Below are 14482 nucleotides of genomic sequence, written 5' to 3'. Positions count from 1 at the left end.
ATCGGCAGGGCCAAGATCAAACTCAGACCTATAGAATTCTACAGCCTGTCTCAACCATTTTTGCTGTATGTCTTCAATTAACCTGAAAACAAATCCCTAAGCAGCTACTTGCCACCAAATGGAAATAATATATTACAGCTGAAGAGTATCTGGTAGCCCCCTTAGGAGAATCTAGTCCAGCTGCTTCTCAGAGGGAGTTGCTCACAGTCACATGACCATTAGCTGATAACACCAAGATTTAAACCAGAGCTTCCTACTCAAATCAAATTTTTATTTTTCCTTTATACCAGGGGTCCCCAATCCCCACTGCCAGTCTGGGGTCTGTTAGAAACTGGGTCACATAGCAGGAGGTGAGAGGCAAGCAAGTGAGCAAAGCTTCATCTGTATTTACAGCCCCTCCCCATGGCTCACATTACCCCCTGAGCTCCACCTCCTGTCAAATCAGCAGCGGCATTAGATTCTCATAGGAGCACAAACCCTATTGCGAACTGCGCATGTGAGGGGTCTAGGTTGTGTGAACCTTATTGTGAACTGCACATGTGAGGGATCTAGGCTGCCTGCTCCTTATGAGAATCTAATGCCTAATAATCTGTCACTGTTTCCCATCACCCCCAGATGGGACCATCTAGTTGCAGAAAAACAAGCTCAGGGCTCCCACTGATTCTACGTTATGGTGAGTTATATAATTATTTCATTATATATTACAATATAATAATAATACCAATACAGTGCACAATCAATGTAAAGTGCTTGAAACCATCCTACCCCTGCCCCAGTCCATCAAAAAACTGTCTTCCATGAAACCAGTGCCTGCTGCCAAAAAGGTTGGGGACTACTGCTTTATACGATGTTGGTATAATGGAGAAATTTTCTCATTAAAAATACAACTCACAAGGAAAAATGCATTGTGTGATTTTTTCTTTATATGTATATTATTTATAACATATATATTATATATAAATATATATTATATATAAAATTACATATATATAAAATATATATTACATATACAAATATATATTATATAATATATATATATATTTTTGCCTGCCTCATCATATCTCACCCCCTGAAAATAACCCCTTGGATCGAGGGAGGAGTTCTTGCAGGAGTACTTCTCAAAGTTGTCTCCAAATAAAATAAATAACTAGATGAACGGCCTATTCAAATGCCTGTATGGCAGAGGTTGCTAGGGTTGTCTGCTCAATCTACCACCTTCGTTGAGAGTGGCTCACAGGAGTAGGCTCTGACAGCCATGTCTCCATTGGTATGACTTGAACTTGCCTTTTGGTTATAACTGATTGGACTAAGAGTAAACAACTGATCCCAGTTTGGCCAGTGGGATTCTCCTCCGTGTCTGGAGTGAACTGAGAATGAAGCATATGGGTAGAGAAATGTGGAGCTGAAAGATGGAGAGAGTCCTGACAATTTTCTAGTTTAGAATCAGCCCCTTCTAAGGTCTGACTACCTTCCAACCTTTGGATTCTGGGAAACACTCCATGTCGTTATAATGAATTCTCTCGCATTATGTTTAAAGCTAGCTTTGCTTGGTTTCTGTTATCTAAAATCAAAAATCCCTACATATGCACCTTGACTTTCATATTTATATTGTTTCTTTCAGGCTGTGAAATGTCTGTACATCATGTGCCGTGTACGATCCCATTGTAAAATATGGGCTACTGGGTCTACGGTAAATCCTTCATGGTGCAAAAGGTTGCATATGCATAACAATGAGTTTGGACCTATCTTCAGGGTTTTCCACAAACCTGTGAGGAGGAAAGTCACAAAATTTGTTTGGTAACTGTCCTAAGTCCTTCAGGTTAATTAGATTCCCACATAGCAACAGAATTTGACTAGTCTAAATGTTAAGCTCCTGAGGCAGCTTTCGGACCTATTCTGAACCAGACTTGCCTGCCGAGTACCACAAGACTTTCTGGTACCACATCCCTCTGTGACAGAAAAGTTACTGAGCCACTTCAATCTCAGGCAAGATCATTTGAAGATAAAACTCCTCATGATCTACAAGTCCTCAAATGATCTCATTTTCTTGCTTTCTAATCTTACCTTCTACTCTCTCTTCCTTCCTGCTGTCTTTCCTCCAGACACGTTTGCATCGTCAAACTTTATGGAACATGCCAAGCAGTTCCCACTCCAGGCCTTGGCGTTTGCACTTCCTCTGCTAAACTTGCTCTCCCACTTCATTCAGTGCAAGCTCAAATGTCACTTTATCACAAAAGCCTCTGCTGACTAACCTATCTGAACTAGCTTTCTCAGCCCCATCACTATTGTCCCTTAATTCTGTTCTATTTTCTTCTTCGAATTTTATTATTATTTTGATTTCATATTTGTTTATTTTTCTTCTCCCTTGCTCCATCTATGTCCCAGGAAAGAAGAAAGGCCTTTGTCTGTGTTTATTCACTGCTCCGTCTCTTAGCACACAGTAGGACGTCAATAAGGATTTGTTATTGAATAAGTATAACAACAGGATGAGATTTAACTCAAAATACCTAATTATTAACTCAAATCTAACGAATAAATTAAGAGCTTATCTAAAATGTATGTAAATAAACTCAAACTCATGGGACTGATAAAGTCAAAACACAAATCAGTAAGCAAGGAAACACTAGCAGCAGCTTCAGAATGGACACTCAAGCTCAGCTGGTATCGCCCTCAAGGCTACCTTGTTCTTTTTTACTTGTATTATATGTGTTCTTTGATATTAAACAACAATTGAGTATCCATCATTGCAAGATACTGACTTTTCACAGAAATAATCACATGCAGTCATCACTGTTCAAATTGTTTCAACTTCAGTGGCAAGCGTGTTAGAAGCCAGCAGTTACTGTTCCCACTTCATTTGGACAGAGTGGTGAAGGGTCAGCCTCAGAACTGGGACCCTGCGTCCTCTCATGTGAGCCCGGTTCAGCACACATCCCTCAGGACCACAACCAAAGAGGGAGGGGCCCTCATGAGGATAGTGGTTTTCTGGGCTTGGTGCACAGTGAGACTCAGCGTGGTGACTATAGCTTCACTGACTTTGACCACTACAGAAAGAGATGAATTGGCAGCAAAAAAAAGAGAACTATATGGAAGTGACCACACATGGGGGGCTTTGGTCACACCTATGGAGAGAGTGGGTGTCAGTGTTGACCACTGTGGGAAGGATAGGCTTCGAGCACTCAGGAATCCAGCTGGGAACGGAAAGGACACAGGAGGGGTGGAGCTCCGGGGATTGTAGCACAGTAAGGACTTGCACTTACTGTCTTTTCTCATTGCCAATATGATTGACATTGTCACTGTCACTATAATGAATATGCCTCAGAACTTGCATATGAACCCTCTGAAAGAAGCATTGTGATGCAGGAGAAAATCAACACACTTTTAGAGTTGAACACAACAGTGGGATCTAGCGTAAGTCCTTTAGCATCTGTGAACCTTTTTGGCCTGTTTTGTAAACAGAGGAAAACAACGTAATACTGTGAGGCTGTCAGTAGGATTAATGATGCCATATGTACAATGCTTAGCACAGTGCCAGGCATGCCATAGATGCTCAGTGATTGATGCTATTGTTATTATTCTGAGGGTCTGGAATAGTTACCAAACATTCTAACAAACAAGTTTGGAAAGCAGGAGCCATAAATTTAGTATACCACCATAAAGAAAAGTACAAAAAATATTCACTGGGTTCAAAATATACTCAAGAAGTTTAGTCACACTTCAAATAAATGAGAATTATGTCACCTATTTGGGCTTTATAATATTCTTAGGAAACCTTTTAGGTTATTCTTTAATTAATGTAGGAATTTGTACATGAAAATATTTTACATTAGTGAAATTCATTATGTTTCATAAATTTCAATTTGACCTAGATTTATTTCACAGAAGAAAGTACTTACCAGAGTTCATTTTTTCCTATAAAGCTCAACATTCTGACAATCGAGAGGCAGAATTAAAGTTGAAAAATCCTCCTTTTTTCTTGAGATCACTTAATAATCGCATCCAACAGTATTGTGCTCATAATACAACACTATGACCTGAGGTTTGCATTAGGGTAAAACAACAACAACAAAAAAACACCCTACCAAACTTTTAAACACCAATAGAACAGATCCTATATAATCCTTGCATTAGTTCCATGGGTACATAGTTGTCCCCACCTTGGGATCTGTTCCAAGAATCTGCTCAACTGATTGAGAGTTACGGCTCCAATGATCTCTGCTCTGGGCCCTACCTCTTACTCACACATATTTTTCAGATAGGAAGCTTGAGCGTCAATGAGGATAAGCAGTGAGGCTAGACACCTTCTCCCAGCTCACTTGACTCATGAAGAGCAGGGTAAGAGTTCATGCTGAAGCTTGTGACTTTTTTACTCTACATCTGGGGTCTTAGTGAGCTCAGCAATTGTTAATACAGCAGGACCATGGAGGGCTGTGTTATTTCCAAAGAATTTGTTTTAGGTTTTCCATTTTGCCAGGCATTTCTGCTCTAGTTCTAAAGAAAACAACTATAGGTCCCTCCAACTGAAATGTAGCTGATTTGTCAAGTCAGATGTTCGGAGAGGCTTGGGAGATAAGATATAGGGATCACGTCTATCTTATATTTTTGACCAAAGTCCATGGATGGGATTCAACCAAATTAAATACAAAATAATATGTGTGTTATGTGTCTATCGTCTCTTCCTGAAGATAGGGTCTCTAGCAAGTTCTGGACCTCTAAAAAGCTTAAAAGCCCTGACCCAACTTTAGTTATTTTCACTAGTGACTACTTTTTTGGGTCTAAGAGTACACTTTTATTATGTTTTCTTTCCTTCCTTTTTTTTTTAACCACACAGGAGTTATAAAAATTCAGCAATGACTCTTTGAACCAAATACTATTACTAAAATCTTGATTTAAGGGAGCCTGTTTACTAAATTATAAATGAACAGAGAATGATGGAGGGAATATTACTAGGCTAAGAGTTTGAGGTGAGGGTGACAGAAATCAATGAAATTCAGTAAATACCGGTTGGGTGTTGGCTTCTTCACAGCTTATTTTAAACTGACATGGACAGAAATCTCCTTCCTTCCTGCCCTTCACTCACAAGAATAAATCAACATAGAAATGAAATAGAAATGATATTAATATGAATTAGATTTTATCAATAGGATAGTAGGTTTCACCAATTTGACAATGAAACTTAAAAAACAAACAAACAAACAAACAAAAACAGACTTTCCCCTGAGTTCTGTATTATTGTGAACTGTTTTTCCCAGACTAACATTGGGAAATAGCGATCTGCCCTGTAGTCTCTGTGAGCAGCCAGAGAGGACACAGGAAGAGATCAATGATTTTCAGCTATATTTGGAGCCCCCATATTTTTGTTACTTGTTCAAAGGTCTCCAGTACGGAAGTCTCCAATAAGTTATCTAAAGGGTCCAATATGTTGTTGAATGACATTGTTTAATGAGTTCATCTAAATTTTGTTTATTTAAATTGTACTAGTTGATGAGAGCATAAATACCATTAACTTGTAGAATCTTATCTGGTGGAGAAGATAATCTAAAAGGTTACGGTTTACTGCCTTGTTTGGCAGTTTTGTATCTAACCATCTTATTCTAACACTTCTCTACTAAATTGCCTATAAATACCCAGCTCCTCAAATGCTTCTGAAATGAGCTGTCTTCTGTTTGAGGATATCTTATTAATTAATGCATTGAATAAAACCTTGGACAAGGGTTCATTTTAGGTTTGCATGAGTGTCATATATTTAACTTTTTGTAAATTATACCATAACACCCCTGGATATCAGTACTTTAATACTATTGAATTTCGAGTCGACACTAATGATGCCTGGTGAGCATGCAACCCAAACCACGAGACTTGGTTTTTGTGGTTACATGGTATGGTTGCCTCGTTAGTATTGGCAAGAAGTATAAATTCAAGAGGAAAATAATTACATTCAGTAGAAAAAACATATAACCACAATCTTAGAAATAACTTGAAAATCATTTAATTGACCTCCTGCATTAACATAACAAATAAATGAGGCTCAGTGGGGCTAAGTAATAGACAGCAAAGCCAGAATAAGAATTTAGGATGTTAGTGTTCTTTCTTCCTCCGAACACTCGCCCACCTCAAATGCCATATTTCTTCCCAGTCTATTGCCAAGGTCACATTTTCTGCTTTGATCTTATGTCATAAACCATTATTTTCAGGAAAGACCCTGGAGAACAAAGCTCATCTTCAAATACGAGAAAAGGAAGAATTGACAGGAGATTCTTCTATAATGGAAATGCTTACAGATGTTTAAACATCAGGAATCCATGTGACCCAGAATGAGAAGTGTTCTCTAAAAGATGCTAATCAAGCAGTAATTTTTAGGTTTTACTTTTTGTTGTTATGATTAGTACTCTAAGTATGCTCCTGGTGATTTTGGGAAGAAACAAGTGACTCATAAATTACTCTGTGTATATGTGTTTTAGACGACTGAGTTCAGGTGTCTTAATTATTTTAGTAATTGGAAATATTAACAGTTGTGGCTTAAGAGTGTAGTAGAGAGAGAGGGTTTGCTCAGAGAATTTTGAAAGTAACACTGTCCTCGGACAAGAAGGAACATTTCTAAAGTTTTACCCAAGGCTATGTGGTTTAAAAATTTAAATAGATATCGAAGAATTGTATTCGCATGTCTGAAATAAAAGCCCAGAGAATGGGGTGGGGGATGTTTCTTATAAACCTGGGCACTATTATTGCCCTCAATCTGCATTCTTGGCTGGCTCCTTGTTTATTTCCTCCCTGCTTTTGTGATGTGCCAGGTCACTATACTTATGCCACAAACCTGATCCAAACCTCTTGTGGCTGTGCCTAGGAGCACCGTGCAGGCAGAGGAGCCAGTTTGGAGTAGAGATAGAGCGTGGCTTCAGGTGCTGGTGCTAGCCCCAGCGAGAGGTTAGGACTGAACAGAGTTCTGTAGAAACCACATCCTCCTACAGGCATCCTGCAGTCATAGGTTTGGCCTTCTTCTTGGGACTGCTCTGCATGGGTGAAACAATCTCATTCACAAAACAGAGTGACAGACTAAAACTGAATATAGAGCTTTTGAAAACACAGTGTTTTAACAGAAGATATTCTGAAACATGCATATCTCGGCCTTTTTGCCTGGCGTGTTTACTCACATTCAGTATCCTTTGGATTATAAACTTCATGAAGGCAGAGACAGGTTTAGCCTGCTAATCATTGTATTTTTCAGAGCCTCACAGTGATTATTAAGTATTTGACAAGAGAGTAAATTGACAAGAATAATTAGATCTGAATTAGAAAAGGAAAAGCTCCCATTAAAAAGTACTGTGCAAGCTGGTCCCCTGTCTTCTTCAGATGAACTCTAACTTATCCATATTATGTCTTTCCTTCTCAGCCTCAGTAAATCCACTTCTGGGAAAAGGGGCTCACAAAGTCTTAACAGTTGAGTAGCGTAACAGGGGACACGCCTGTCTGTTACAAGCCATAGAATGTCAATGTCAGTGAGCAGGGATCTGGAGGTATACTGGAGTTCGGAAGTCCTTCCCAAGTTCCCTGGAATTAAAGCTATAGTCAGGCCAATACTCGAAAGAAATATGAATAAGGGTAGAACCTTAACCAAAGGTAAGTGTTGAGCTCAATACTCCCCGAACAAACTCTCAGAGAGTTTCTTCATAAAAGTTCAAAGAAAAATGATGTCACATTAGATTTCATGGTTAAGGTAAGCCTGGAAGACCAAGTTATGCTAAGATGTGATCTTCTCTCCAGAGAGCAAGGACCCTAGTAGAGAGAAAGGACAAAACTAAGAAGAGGGTCAAACACTGTTACTCTCACTACCCTTTATTCCAAAGCTGAAAATTACACGAAATTTACCCTCTGATAGGGACATAGGAAGAACACAGCTTAATAGCATTATGGGTCAACAGAGAAAAGCTTCCTTGTTTTTGTTGTTGTTGTTGCTGTTATTGTTATTATTTTAGTATGGCATGCTATTAGTAAGGTTATTTTTATTTATTTGAAACTCTATTTTCTTGAAGAAGTAGAGACTATAAGGAGTGCACAAAGATTTAGAGAATAGGAAACATAGCTCCTAATCAAGTTTATGAACAAGGCTGAGCCCCTATATTTAGGTGAAGAAAAAGTTGGTACTTGATCTAACATTTGTATCACCTGTTAGTGCTTTTGCACCACTATTCTACAGTAGAAATACACTCAGATGGATCTATTGATAAACCCCTGGTGGAGAACAAAGTTAAACTGGCTATACATGCACAGAAAAATTATGTATTTTATTGTTAATGTTCTTGGAAGTAGGCATTTCAACAAGAACATTTAAATGATGTATTTTACAGTTGTGTCTATGTTGCAAAATGAAGTAGAGTACATAAGTTATATCTTACACATTCACCTCATGTAACCACATCCCATGTCAACTACAGTTGTCCTTTAACTCATCAAAATGTTTCTCTCAAATCTCTACCTGAATTTTAGACAGGTACCATTCCAACTTGTGACATTCTCTAGGAATATGAGAAGACTAAATTTTGAGTCATGTCTAATAACTTTCCCTAGTATCTCACTGTTATTTATTAACTATGTATTTAAGTAAAGATTATTATCATATAACAAAACACTACTATCTTAAAATTATTCTCTTAACTCAAACCAATATTGTTAAGGCTGAGTTTCATTGGGATAAATATTTGAAAGGACTTTTTTCTTTAAGACACAGCCATTGCTAAAAATAATTTTATTCAAATTCTTCAGAAATTATGACAAAGGTGGTGAAAAAGACATAATTTTTATGACTATATCTGGCATATTAAGTCATTTAGATACCATATACTTAAGAGCTGTCTAAAAATTTTATAATAGAAATGCATTACCTATTTAATCATTATATGACATTTATTTGAAACAACAGTTTAAATGTGCATTCTTTTCACATCTGTATTGGAATTTCCTTTCAAGACATGATTACAAGTTTTGATTCTACGTCACCAGAGTCTTTTGAGCGCCTGTGCATACACAAAGAAGACGCCGAGCCAAGTCAAGTCTGACCGCTGCAGCAGTTTGCCAATCTCAATCGACGCCTGAACTGTCTGTGGGTGTTAAAGAATATTAAGAAATAGCGGAATGAATTTCTGAAGACATTCTTCCTGCGTGAAATATTTGGAAGACGTCATAACAGCTTACAAAATGTCATAGGACAGCGTTAACGTACCTTCTCATCTCCGATGGCACGTTCCCAATCCTTTCATGTAGCTGATAAAGCCCAAGCCACTTTTTGTCAGATCCTTTGCATTAGTTTTGTTTGAGATGGTACAAAATATGCTGAAACAAATCATGATCACTTATCATGTGTAGGGTAATTCTACCTATTTGACGAGAACTGCTTCTGAAAAGCTTCTATGGAGCTTCAGTTCATCTGCCGTTGGAAAGATTGCACTGACTTAATGATGCCTCTAGAGGGCACTCTGCACTCAGTTCAGGTCGAAAATAGTTTCTGAGGTTGCTTGCACTTTTCCCCAAGGTTTTCATTTTGAATTTTGAATTCAGGAGAGGCGGCATGAGTATAGAGAATGTGTGGTGTACATGTCAGTAATAATTATAGCTCATTTCCTTTGTCTCATTTATGTTAAAACTTTTGATAAAAATTATTTCTTTTATTTTCCTTTTAAAAAATATGTAATGCTTCACAAATTTGCATTGCATCCTTGCATGTAGGTTGTGCTAATCGCCTCTGTATTCTTCCAATTTTAGTATATGTGCTGCTGAAGTGAGCACAATTATTTCTTCCTTAATAAAGTTGGTTTTTAAGTTGCAATTGTTGTTGGACATTTATATAATAGACTTATATCCAATAACTTTCCTCCTATATGCTCTGTAGAAGCTTTTCAGAAACAGTTCTCATTTTATAGACATAGAATGACCCTATACATAATAACAACCGATCATGATTTGATTCAGAATATTTCCTATCATCTCTAACAAAACTAATGCAAGGGCTCTGACCAAAAGTGACTTCTGCTTTATCAGCTATACAAAAGGATTGGGACATGCTATCAGAGATGAGAAGAGACAGTACGTTGTCATATGTAAGCTGATTTTTATAAAAAATTGCAAAAATTCATATTCATTCTCTTCTTTTGTGATCTTCATATGGATGTGAAATTGATGAGCCTGGAATTTCTTTTTGTGCCAGAAATTAGGAAGAATTCAAAGAATTGATCAAATATGGCATACTTTCAACATCAAAATATGTAATTATAAGAATATATTATAACTCATCAAATAAAGTAGGAATTATTAACCTATACTGATGCAAATGTTAAAATAAACATAAATGGGGATAAGAAAAGGCTTTTCTTTACATGAGAATGCCTGCTGATAAGTGTAGAGAACGTTATCCCATTAGAAAATCATTATTTGACAACCATCATAGTAATAATCTCAGTAAGAAGTATCAATAGATGCTAAAACTGGTGGCTGAAAATTTGATAAGAAATGGGATCGTTACATAATTTCATACTCCCACCACCAAGTATGTAGTGAATACTAGGGGAAATATAAAAGAATAACGTTACATTGAGGAATCTTGGCAGGTACCACTTTAATCAAATGATCAAGGTTAAAATCACCTGTAATGAGAAAAAGCCAAACTATGATCATATGTTAAGATGCATTAAAAAAGTTCCACATCTGTGATATTCTTGCCGAAATTATAAAATCTGAATCTAATTACAAAGAAACATTAGCCAAAAGAATATTGAGAGACATTCTAGAGAAGATCAAGCCTATAATCTTCTAGAGTGTCAGGTCATGAACGTTAAGCCAAGACTGAGAAACTGACTTAGATTGTAAGAGACTAAAATTTATGAAAACTAAATGTAATGTAAGATCCTGGATTGAAGCCTTTTTTATGCAAAGGATAGTAATAGGATAATTGGCAAAACCTGAATGGGGTTTGAGGATTAGATGTAGTACTCTATCGATGTTCTTTTTCTGATTTTGATGGTTATCTTGTGGTATGTCCTTGTTGATAGGACATGCAGACTAAATCATCCAGTGGGTACCTTTTTAAATTTTTTTCTTTCTCACAGAACAGACTTTAAACTTCCAGTGGTAACTTATTTCCAAACGGCTGAGGAAAAAATATTTTTGTGCACTTTGTAAAAATTTTTGATAAGTTTAAAATTATTTTATAAGTGCAAAAAAGCAATTAAAATATTAAACCTACAAAATAAGATCTGATTTGATACTTAAAATTATCTTTTGCTCAATGTAGAAATTATTTTATAAAAATGAAATTAGCATTTCATTATGTAGCAGGAACTAAGATGCAAACCAATAAATCTTTCCTGGGGTTTACAAAATTAGTGCTAACCAAAGCAACTAAGATGATTTAGTTTTTGTTTTGTTTTTCTAAAAGGATGTGGAGGAAGAGCATTTGTGTGCATCATATTACTGTGATGGCATGTTCTAGCCCAAGGATTCTAGAAAATGAAATGAAATACTCCCACTATAATATTCAAAATTCAAATAGTAAAAAACATGAAACAAACAAAACCCCTAAACCTTCAGTGTCTTCATCTTTGCTCTCTTTAATGGCTGGCATTTCACCTCCCTGTGGACTTCTCATAATAAACAAATAGGCTCAGTTAGAATCCTCAGATTATAGAAGCCTGCCTTTGGAAATGTGAGTCAGTGCTAACATCCATGAACAACAGAAAAAAAAAAGTGCACACACACACACTTCTTCTCAGCAGGGTGCAGTGGCTCACACCTGCAATACTAGAACTCTGGGAGGCCAAGGTAGGTGGATCACTTGAGATCAGAAGTTTGAGACCAGCCTGGTCAAAATGGCAAAACTCTCTCTCTACTAAAATTACAAAAATTAGTCTGGCATGGTGGCGGGTGGCTGTAATCCCAGCTACTCAGGAGGCTGAGGCAGGAGAATTGCTTGAACCCCGGAAGCAGAGGTTGCAGTGAGCCAAGATTGTGCCACTTCACTGCAGCCTGGGCGAAAAGCAAATTAAAAAAAAAAAAAGAGTTCTCAATTAAGTCAATAGATATTTTTTAAAAACCTCTTTGTGTAACCCCCATACACCTTAAAAATCAACTGTCTGTCTGTATGCTCATAATTTTAGATGAGATTATAGAAGGAAGAAATGTGCATATAAGGGAATTTTTAAAATTATTCTTTAAACAACAGTGGTATGAGCCTTGACATCAGACAGCATCACATGGATTAAAATGGAATTATATCACAGCATTACCTTTGGCTAGAAAAGTTATAAAACCCAAGTATTACAGACCTTGTTTATTTATTTCTGAGTATAGAGAGTGGACCATTTTTTCACAGGTGAAATACCAAAAACATTGGGTTCTTTGTTTATTATACCATGTCAAACAATCGAATTCAGATGAGAATTAACAAGGGTCATGACAATGTGAGAGACCAGGAAATTAAAAGTTATTTGGAATAAAATTGTTTGTTGTTCTTCATAATCCTCTTTATACGATTGACATAAAAGCAAATCTAGTATTTGTAGTAATGCAGCTATACAAAGGCTCGAAGACAAATTCCTAAAACTGGGTAAGTTAGATTACTTGACAGCAACAGCAAGTCTCACTATAGCTGACATCGCAGAAACAAACTGACTAGGGCTGATAGCACTCAGCAGTAAGAACAGGGACCAGCAGGGAGTGAAGTGAACTGGTTTTGTGAGTGATGATAGGATGAATGGGAAACAGTGGCATTCTGCTAAAGAAACGACATTTACCCTCACGTTGTTGATGCTTGTAGAAATACATACAAACAAACAGACCTCCTGCCCAGACTAGTCACAGTGATGGCAGGATTCATGGAGCCAGGCCCTGCATTAAACACCATTCGCTTGATTTTTTTCGGACTGCAGAAGACCCTCTTCAGGTGGAAACTGTCTCCCTATTCCTAGAGTTGAGGGAACTGAGACCCACAGAGACTAAGCAATTTGCTCAAGGTGAGCTCTTAATCACTGCATTTACTCAGGAACAAATGATCCATTTTCTGTACTCAGAAATAAATTGACAAATCCACAATACTTTCTTTTTATAGCTTTTGTGTCTAAAACTAATACTGTGATAAAAATCCATTTTAAACCTGTGTTTGTAAATTGCTAAAGGTAAAGAATTAAGACAGATCAACTAGTGATAATGGTAGAGGTAGCTCTTTTTAATAAGTTTTTTCCTCTAACAAAATACAGGGTTTTTTTTAAATTAAGAAAATAAATGGATGAATATAATATTTGGTTCTAAAGAGCTAAAATTCTGGAATTGCTATAGGAAGTAATTGTGTGTGGTTGACTATGTAATAGAAATCATAACAATTAAATGTGAAATTCCAGCGAGATTTGGAAAACCAACGAATTTGTCACATTTTTTAATGGAATTATAAATTACCTGAGATATAAAGTATATACAGCTTTGAAGATGAAAAAATTAACAATTGCTTAGTAATATACATTAATACCAAAGATAACTATAAATATTTAGCAAAGGCTCAACAAATGCTGAACAAATAAATAAATAGGAAAAACAAGTACTTTAATCTTTTGTATAAAGATTTTTATAATAATTGTTATAATACAATTTCAGTGTAGAAAATTTAAAACAAAATTATGATAGATTTGCTCCTATTTTCTTTCCGTTTATATATGAATTTTTAAAATTGAGATTAGAGATACATACAGTTTTATATTTTATTTTTTCTGATTAGTATTTCATCAGTCATTAAAAACCATAAGAAATAAAATTCTCCTTCTTTTACTCAAAGAACCATGGGTAGAATAAGAATTCAGTTTAAAGCATTCAAGAACAAGCACGAATAGACTTGACTCAAAGTCTTAATGAACTTAAAAAAATACAATGTGTTAAATACACCAAAAATGGGAAAAAATCAAATAGAAAGCAGTGGGCTATTTATCAATGCAATATAAAAGTTGTACTCATAAATAACAAGTAGATGGCTGCTAAGATTTAAGAAACTTGTTGTTTAGCTTTACTGTTAAAGACTTTGGATGTTCTTACATGAATGCTCTCTTTAAGAACACCTAAGTCCTGCCGGGCACAGCGGCTCATGCCTATAATCCCAGCTTGGGAAGCCGAGGCGAGTGGATCATGTGACGTCAGGAGTTCGAGACCAGCCTGGCCAACATGGTGAAACACCTTCTCTGCCAAAAATACAAAAATCAGCTGGGCGTGGTGGCGGGCGCCTGTAATCCCAGCTACTTGGGAGGCTGAGGCAGGGGAATCGCTTGAGCCTGGTGGCGGAGTCAGGAGCAGAGATTTCAGTGAGCTGAGATCGGGTCACTGCACTCCAGCCTGGGTGACAGAGTGAGACTCTGTCTCAAAAAAAAAAAAAAAAAAAAAAAACACAAAAAAAACCTAAGCTAAATTCAAGCTAAAATACACATATGAAGTATTTAAATTTTTTAAATAAAAATGA

The 14482-nt window shown here is 36.7% G+C and overlaps 1 non-coding gene across 1 annotated transcript; it reads right to left on the bottom strand.

Annotated features, from left to right (window-relative positions):
* Positions 1 to 9673: 9673 nt before the first annotated feature.
* On the bottom strand, positions 9674 to 9780 carry LOC126955803 (U6 spliceosomal RNA). Its single transcript, XR_007726097.1, has one exon. It is a non-coding gene; the product is annotated as a U6 spliceosomal RNA (small nuclear RNA).
* Positions 9781 to 14482: the final 4702 nt, after the last annotated feature.

Source organism: Macaca thibetana, chromosome 5 (assembly GCF_024542745.1).
Source record: "Macaca thibetana thibetana isolate TM-01 chromosome 5, ASM2454274v1, whole genome shotgun sequence".
Lineage (NCBI taxonomy): Eukaryota > Metazoa > Chordata > Mammalia > Primates > Cercopithecidae > Macaca > Macaca thibetana.
Note: the sequence above shows the minus strand (reverse complement) of the source record. Positions and strands in the feature narration are given on the sequence as shown.